The following is an 8,180-nucleotide window of genomic DNA, read 5'->3' as shown; positions in this document are numbered from 1 at the left end:
TTTTAATATTTGTTATTTGAAATTTTGCATTCCACATTCTTTCTTTTCCTCTCACCTTTCCCCTCTTCCCCAAGAATGTAAGTAATATGACATAAGTTGCACATATACAGTATTATCATATGATACTTATTTCCATGTTCATCATGTAGCCAAAGAAGACATATATTGCTTGTAGTAAAGAAAAATTCATAGGGGAAATAAAATGAAGAATGATATGTTTCAATCTGCATTTGGATTCCATCTGTTCCTTCTATGACTTGATATCCTTTTTCATCATGAGTCTCTTGGAGTTAGCCTGGATTCTTGCCTTGTTGATAAAATTAAATCATTCAGTTGATCATCATACATTATCATTATTACTTTGTACAATGTTCTCTTAATTCTACTCACTTCATTTTGCAACACTTCTTATAAATCTTTGTAGGTTTTTTTGTGATCATCTTGTTTCTTATTTCTTAGGGTACAATAATTCAAAATAATCCATTACAATTATGTATCACAACTTCTTCAGCCATTTCTTAATTAAACTGACTTCCCTTCAGTTTCTTTACCACCACAAAAATATTTTTGTACAAATAGGTTCTTTTCCCCTATCTTAATCTCCTTGGGGTACAAGCCCAGTAGAAGTATTGCTGAATCAAAGGGTATGCATAGTTTTATGGCCCTATGGGCATGGTTCCAGATTGCTCTCTAGAATGGTTGTATCAGTTCATAGCTCCACCAACAGCATATTAGTAACCCAATTTTTCCATATCCCCACTAACATTTATTATTTCTCCTTTCTGTCACATTAGCCAGTATCATGGGGGTGAGGTGGTACCTCAGAGTTGTTTTAATTTGCATTTTAGAGAAGTTTTTAATCTTTTTTTTTTTTTTTGATCTTGGACCCCTTTGGCAGTTTGCTGAAACCAATGTACCTCTTCTCAGAATAATATTTTTAAGGAGATGAAGGAAATGCTAAAATTCAGAGAATTAGTGAAAATAAATATGTACACGTTCCCCCCAAGTTCATGGGTGTCTTCTTTTCTAGCACATTTTTGACATCTCTGTATGTGCATGTGTATGTGTGCCCAATATCATACATTTTAAATCCTAATTATAATGACTATAGCCCTTTTTTCAGGATAGCTTAGGTCCAGGGAGACAGATGAACCAGATTTGAAGAAATTGAGCCAAACAGAAGCTGGATTCTTGCCTAAGATAACACAGCTTGTAAAAGGCTATGGTGACATTTGAATTCAGGTCTTCTTTATTCCAGGACTCTATTCACTGGACCACTAGCCACCTCTATGTATATTAAATTATCCTATGGGTTCACAACACATTTTTGTTGTTTTTATTGAAAGGGATTCAAGGATGGAAAAAAGTTGGGAACTGTTACTATAGAATTAAGTGCCAAGAGCAGGGGTAGTTGGCAGGACAAAATTCCACTCCTTCCCCTCCCTCTGGGTCCTGCCTGGCTTCGAGGTCTCATGGACTCTGTCGCCACACAAAATACACAGGCATACATTAATCCTGTTGGATCATAGCCTAATGTGTTAACTGTTGTATCACTGGGCAACGCAATAATACCTTCAGTAAATGCATTTAGCAAGGTCATTAAAAAGCACCCAGAGCTATTGGTAGAAATAATTTCTTGGGTTATTTCCAAGATTCAATAAAGATTTAATATGGTTTAAAACTTCTAATATTTCCAACAACTGAACCTATTTTCCTATCTGTAAAATGGGAATGAATGAAGAAAGGAATTCCACATCTCACCATGTAGCTTGAAGAAGCAATTTTGTGAACTGTGTGTACTGTGTGATTTGTGAACTATGTGATTACAAAGCTGTAACAAGCTATAGTCTCCCAGTCAGTTACAAAACTGGTCAATTGCTGATTTCTTCATGTAAATAGATCAATAATTCATAGATGCTCTATTATCCCTACAATTAAGAACAAATCTTCCCATTCTAAGCAATTTTAGTACTCTTAGTATGAAAATAGCTAGATGGCACAGAGGGTGGAGTGATAGACCCAGTGTCAGGAAGACATCTTCCTGAGTTCAAATCTGGCCTCATACCCTTTCTAGCTGTGTGACTGTGGGTAAGTCACTTAACTCCATTTGTGGCAGTTTCCTGATCTATAAAATGAGCTGGAGAAAGCGATGGCAAACCATTCTAGTATCTTTGCCAAGAAAGTCTTAAACTAGGTCACAAAGTGTTGGATACAATTGAAAAACAAACAAATAAATTCAATGGTATTCGCTTTACAAAAGGATTCATCTAGAATGCCTTTAAATAAGGAATCACCCCTAGGACATTTTAAATTATTTAACTCACAAAAGAAACATTTTAAAGAAATGTATATTTGTCACATAAAGCTAGGTACTACTTTATGGTATTTCTACTGAAAACTATAGCATAGCATCTCACAATTTGCTTGATATGTAATAAAAAGGTAGCATTAAATTTTTAATCACAATTTACCCAATCTATAATTTTATACTGAATATATTATAAATTTAAAATTGAGTTCTCCTTCCCTTTCAAAGGTTTTTTTTAAAACTACCTGCCTACATATTGGTTCCAAGGCAGAGAGGAACAGTAAGGGTTAGGCAGTGACAGTTAAGTGACTTGCCTAGGGTCACACAGTGAAGAAAGGAGTTGTTTTTAATAGATAAATGACTATTATAAGGGTTAAATTAGGAGTTTGACAAAAATAAGAGAGCAACTTTTAACAATTTTAGTTTTAATGAGAATATAATAAAAAGAGGGAAATATAGGAAAGAGGTATAGAGAGAAATTGCCTAACTAGCTATCCTATAACTACCTATAGCTGCCTATAACTGCCTATAACTGTTTTAGAGAAAGTCTAGCTGATCACCTTCCAGCTCAGCTTCCCAGGCAGAATCAAGATCTATCTATCTATCTCTCAACCACCAACTAATCACCAACCCACACCACCAGCAACCAACCCCCAACCACCAATTACCAATGACCAACCACCTCCCAACCTATAAAAGGTCAAAAAGCCCCTCAAAGTCCTCCTGCTGGCCTTTTCACTTCCTGTCTCTCTGGTTTCTACTTCCTTTCACTGTGGCCTGGTATATCTTTATACATCTTTATTAGTTAAATTAGAGAAATTAAATGAAAATTAATTAATTAGAGAAATTAAAAATTAGTTAAATTAGAAAAAGGGATTAAGATTTCCCTTTTACACTATCATACGGAGGCTGAGATATGGTTCCTTCCTTATATGTCCAAGATGAAACTAGTTCCAAGATTTAAAAAATTTTGAGAAAAATTCCAGGAAAAGAAGCTAGTTAATTCCTCAAAATCAAGAAAAATGAACTCTTTGAAGAAAGTACCAAAAAGAAACCTATACTGCATCAAAAGATCCAGAATGAACTTTGGGATATAATGAACTGAACTTGAACATATCGTTTATTCCAAATGTAAACTATTATGCCAAAAGGGAGTGCCCCTAATTGGCTTTTTGTCAATGCGCCAAGCAAACATTGGTTTTGCTGTTTCTCTTCTATTTCCCTCTTATCTCCACTTATTATAGTTTCCTCTTAGAAAGTACAATATTGTATGTACCTTTAACTAGAAGATCTTTAGAGGTATAAATTAGTTATGTTAAATGATTCACTAGGGAGACTAATCCCCCAAAGAATCACAGGGAGGATTGTGAAGATAGGATTAACTCTCCCCTTGTCTATTTTTAGCTAATCAAAACAAGAACTTAAAGTACCCCACTTAACCATTAAGTAAGAGAGTTCATAAGTCACTTACTAGAGTAAATGACACCTCCAAAGGCCCTTGTGCTCCCCCACCCCCAGGTTAGTGCTAGGCAAATTGGGAGGCTGTGATTGGTTTCCATAAAGTGAGGGAGTGACAGGAAATGACATCGAGAAAACTGCTTTAAAAAGGCCAGCCTGAGGACTGATTTACTCACTCTGTGTTCATGAACCAGGCTAGAGGAGGACTCTTTACTTCCTTGGCTTTGGAGAGGTGCATTCCTTTCCTGGCAGTTGGAGAGAGTGGCTGAGATGCCTGCCTTGGCTTTGGAGGAGACTGTTTCCCTGGATTCTGCATCAGCTTGTTGGGTGAGGGGCTAAGATTCCTGTCTTGGCTTTGGAGGAGGTTGCACTGGTGCATTTCTGGCTGAAGACGGAGGAAGCCTCCTGCTGGGGTGCTGAACTGGACTCCACTTCACCAGAGAAGTTCTTGGGGTTGGTAGGCTTGTTAAGAATCTGTCTCTTTATCTACATTTTCCACTTTCACTCTTTCCACCTCTTTGTAAATAAAAGCTGCTAAAAGTCATTTTGACTTAAGCCATAATATTTTAAAATTGGCAACTACAATATTATTTTATAACTCTCTTATTTAGTCATAAAACCCCAATTTTAATCCTTACATTCTACTGGGACTATTAAAATAGGTGTATAGTTTGAAATGTGAGACGTTCAAAATATGTGAACTATTTTCATCATTGTGATAGACTGTGTGAACTCTAAAGGACCTTCTAGATGATTCAATGCAACCCTTTCATTTTATGGATGAGGTAACTGAATCCTATAGCTAAATGACAAAGATGATTAATGGCAGAGACCAAATAAGGACCCAGGTTCCTGGTTACTAGTTTAGGGCTCTTTATACTATATCATGGGACCTACCTATTGTGATACTTTGCTCTGAGATTACAATATCTTACTCTAATAACAAATGTCCCCTCAATCATGAACACTCCCAGGCTGTGGGATCCAAATGAGATGAAAATAATTGCCCACATTTATAATATACTTTAAGGGTTGCAAAGCAACATTATCACAGTTGATCCTTAAAACAACCCTGTGAGGTAGATGATTCCCTCCCATTCATGTAACTTGGCTACAGTGAATCAGAAAACCTGGTGGTTTCCACTTCCCTATCCCCTTAGTGGGGAAGAAGAGGGAGAATGGAGGAAGGGTAGATGCTTGTTAATTGAAAAACATGTGATTAAAAAACAAACTTTAATTAGAGTATAGGTTCACTACTTGATTTGGAGTAAATCAGCTTTGCCTTAGTTTCCCCCTCCATAAATTAGGCTTGTCATGAAGAAAAAAATTATTATAAAGTGCTATATAAATATACAGGCAAGCACAAGTGGATAGAGAACCAGGCTTGAAGTCCAGAAGACTCATCTTGCTGAGTTCAAATCTGGCCTTAGATACTTACTATCTATGTGACCTTGAACTCTGTTAGCCTCAATTTCCTCATCTGTCAAAGGAGCCAAAGAAGGAAATGATCAACTATTCAAATGGGGTCATTAAGAGTCAGATATGACATGACTGAACAATGGCAATAGGAATATATATTATTATTCCCAGTCCCAGATCTGCTATATCAATGGAGGCCAATCATTTCTCTTCTCTGAACCTCAGTTTCCTCATTTGTAAAATAATGGTCTGACAGTCAATAATTTTATGACTTGGAGTCTTCTGGGATTTGTAAGGGTTAATATTAATGGCTTGACTAAAACATATGAAAAATATAAATAATTAAGGATGATTGCCATTCTAAAGTATTATTTCTCAAAGTTGGAATGACTTTTAATAGTTTTTATTTACAAAAGAGGTGGAAAGAGTGAAAGTAAAGAAATACAAAAGATAGAGAAGGTATTTAGCCTATCCAGCTAAATATTACTCTGGTGCTCGACTCAGCCAGGACTTGTTGACTATAGCTGGAATTAAACTCTCTCCAGAAGACAGGAAGGGAAAGCCAGCCAGCCACTGTCCAAGTTCCTTCCAAGAGGCAGGTCAAGACAATGACTGGAGCTGAAGGTGACTCCTGAGGCCGACTTTCTTCCTTGAGATGACCTTGTTCTTGAAACTGACTTCCTTCCTGAAGTCCAACTCCTTCTTGAAGCTGAGACTTCCTTCTCGGAGTTAACTTCCTTAGTTCCAGAAATTCAGGGTCTTTTATAGTGGCTCCTTGTCCCTTCCCCTTTTCACAAATCACAGCTTCCAAATTGCCCAGCACTGCCCAGGGGGCAGTGTTTGTGGGAACCACTTCTCGCCTTCTGGAGAGGTGAATACTCAAGAGAGTTCACAAATTCCTGGCAGATTGAATCAAAAAGGTTCACAGTCTCTTGATTGAATTTCTAAGGGTGTGAATTCTCTAAGTACCTTGCTAGCTTCTCACCTAATATGAAGTAGGGCTGTGATGGCAAACCTAAGACATTCGTGTCAGCACTAACACAGGTAGCCATTTTCAATGACACATGGCCACACGCGGCCACATACAGAGAAGTATGGGGCCACATGCCAAGGATGAAACATTTGCTGTAATGTAGTGTAGACACTCTGTGCCCTATAGATGACAATTCTACCTATATTAATTTACCTATTTTGGTTTATTAAATAGTTATATATTACAATTATACATTTTTGTTACTTAAACTATAAATATCATGAAATTATGGTTTTTTTCTCAAAGTGACACACCACCCAAGTTATACTCAGTTTTCTGGCGAACTTTGACACACCAAGCTCAAAAGGTTGCCTTTCACTGAAGTAGGGTGTTCTTGTTGATTCAATTTAAAAGTAGACGAAGGAGAGTTAATCCTGTCTTCCCAATCTGGTGGGGTACTTAAATTAATTAACTCAAAATAGACAAAGGGAATTAAGGATTCCCTTTCACAAGTGTAAACTCAGAGAGAACAAAAAATTCCCTGTTATAGATTCAGGGAGCTAGACTCAATGCAATAGCTTGCAATCATTAACACAAAATATAGAAGATTTATTAGTTGGGGACATTGTAACAGAGGCTTGCTGGAAATCAGCATTTCTACAAGTGTGATCCCAGAAACCTTTTTCAGGGGACCCCTCAGGTAAAAAAATCTATTTAAATAATAATACTAATATGTTATTTGCCTATTAAAATATTTTTATTTTATATATTTGCCTTTTCCCAACTACCTATCTGGTTGAGGCCTGCTTTTCTTTACATACTTCAACCAAGATAACACAATGAAAACAGACAATGCAGAGGTAGGTATGAGAATTTAGAAGGTATTAAAGAAATTTTAAAAATATGTAAAAACAATACTACTCCCCTCACTAAGTTTTTTTATTATTAAAATGTTATATTATGATTTGACATTTGTAATTGATAGCATATTGGGGGCATGTCACTTAATCCCCAATGCTAGCATTTACCACACATTTGCCTTAGAACCAATACATAGTATTGATTGATTCTAAGACAGAAGGCAAGGGTTTAAGAAAAATGCTAAAGGACAGTGGATAGAGCCCTGGGTCTGGAGTCAGGAGGACTTAGGTTGAGATTTGATCTCAGACACTGCCTTAGCTGTGTGACTTTTTGCAAGTCACTTAATCTCGACCCCTAGCTCTTACTTCAAACTGATATCTAATCTAAGAAGGAACATAAGGGTTAAAAAAAATGCTTAGAACTGCTTGATTTCTAAAAGAACTGGAAAGATCTACATAAACTGATGCAGAGTGAAAAGAGTAGAACCAGGAGAACATTGTACACAGTAACTTAAACATTGTGGGATGATCAAATAAAATAGACTTTGCTATTAATAGCAATGCAATGATCCAGGATAACTAAGGGATTTATGAGAAAGAATGTTATCCACATCTAGAGAAAGAACTGTGCAAGTAGAAATGGAAAAGAAAACATATGATTTATTATTTGTTTATATGGGTATATAATTTAGGGTTTAGGTTTTAAAAGATTACTCTATTACAAAAATGAGTAATATGGAAATAGGTTTTGAGAAATAATACATGTATAACCCAATGGAATTGCTTGTCAGTTCCAGGAAGGGGGAGGGTAGAGGGGAAGGTGGAAACATGAATTATGTAACCATTGGAAAATCTTTTAAAAATAAAATTTAAAAAATGTTTAAAAATTATTTACATATAATTGGGAATATTTAACGAAATAAAAATATATTAAAAACAAAACCCAAAATGCTGTTAACCTGTAATGGGCTAATTATTATTCTAAAATAAATAAATATTTTTAGACATTCATCAGTTTTAATTTCTAATACAGTATCGATATAACCCACACAAACAAAAGCTCTTTGGGATCCTTGAAAATTCTAAAGAGTAGAAACAAGTGGGGAGACCCAAAAGCTTGAGAACCAGGAGTTTCAAAGTTTTCTAGTCTCCTTAAGGCCCC

This window comes from Gracilinanus agilis, chromosome 2, assembly GCF_016433145.1.
Source record: "Gracilinanus agilis isolate LMUSP501 chromosome 2, AgileGrace, whole genome shotgun sequence".
In the NCBI taxonomy this organism is placed as follows: domain Eukaryota; kingdom Metazoa; phylum Chordata; class Mammalia; order Didelphimorphia; family Didelphidae; genus Gracilinanus; species Gracilinanus agilis.
The sequence above is the reverse complement of the archived record's forward strand: the minus strand, read 5'-3'. Positions refer to the sequence as shown.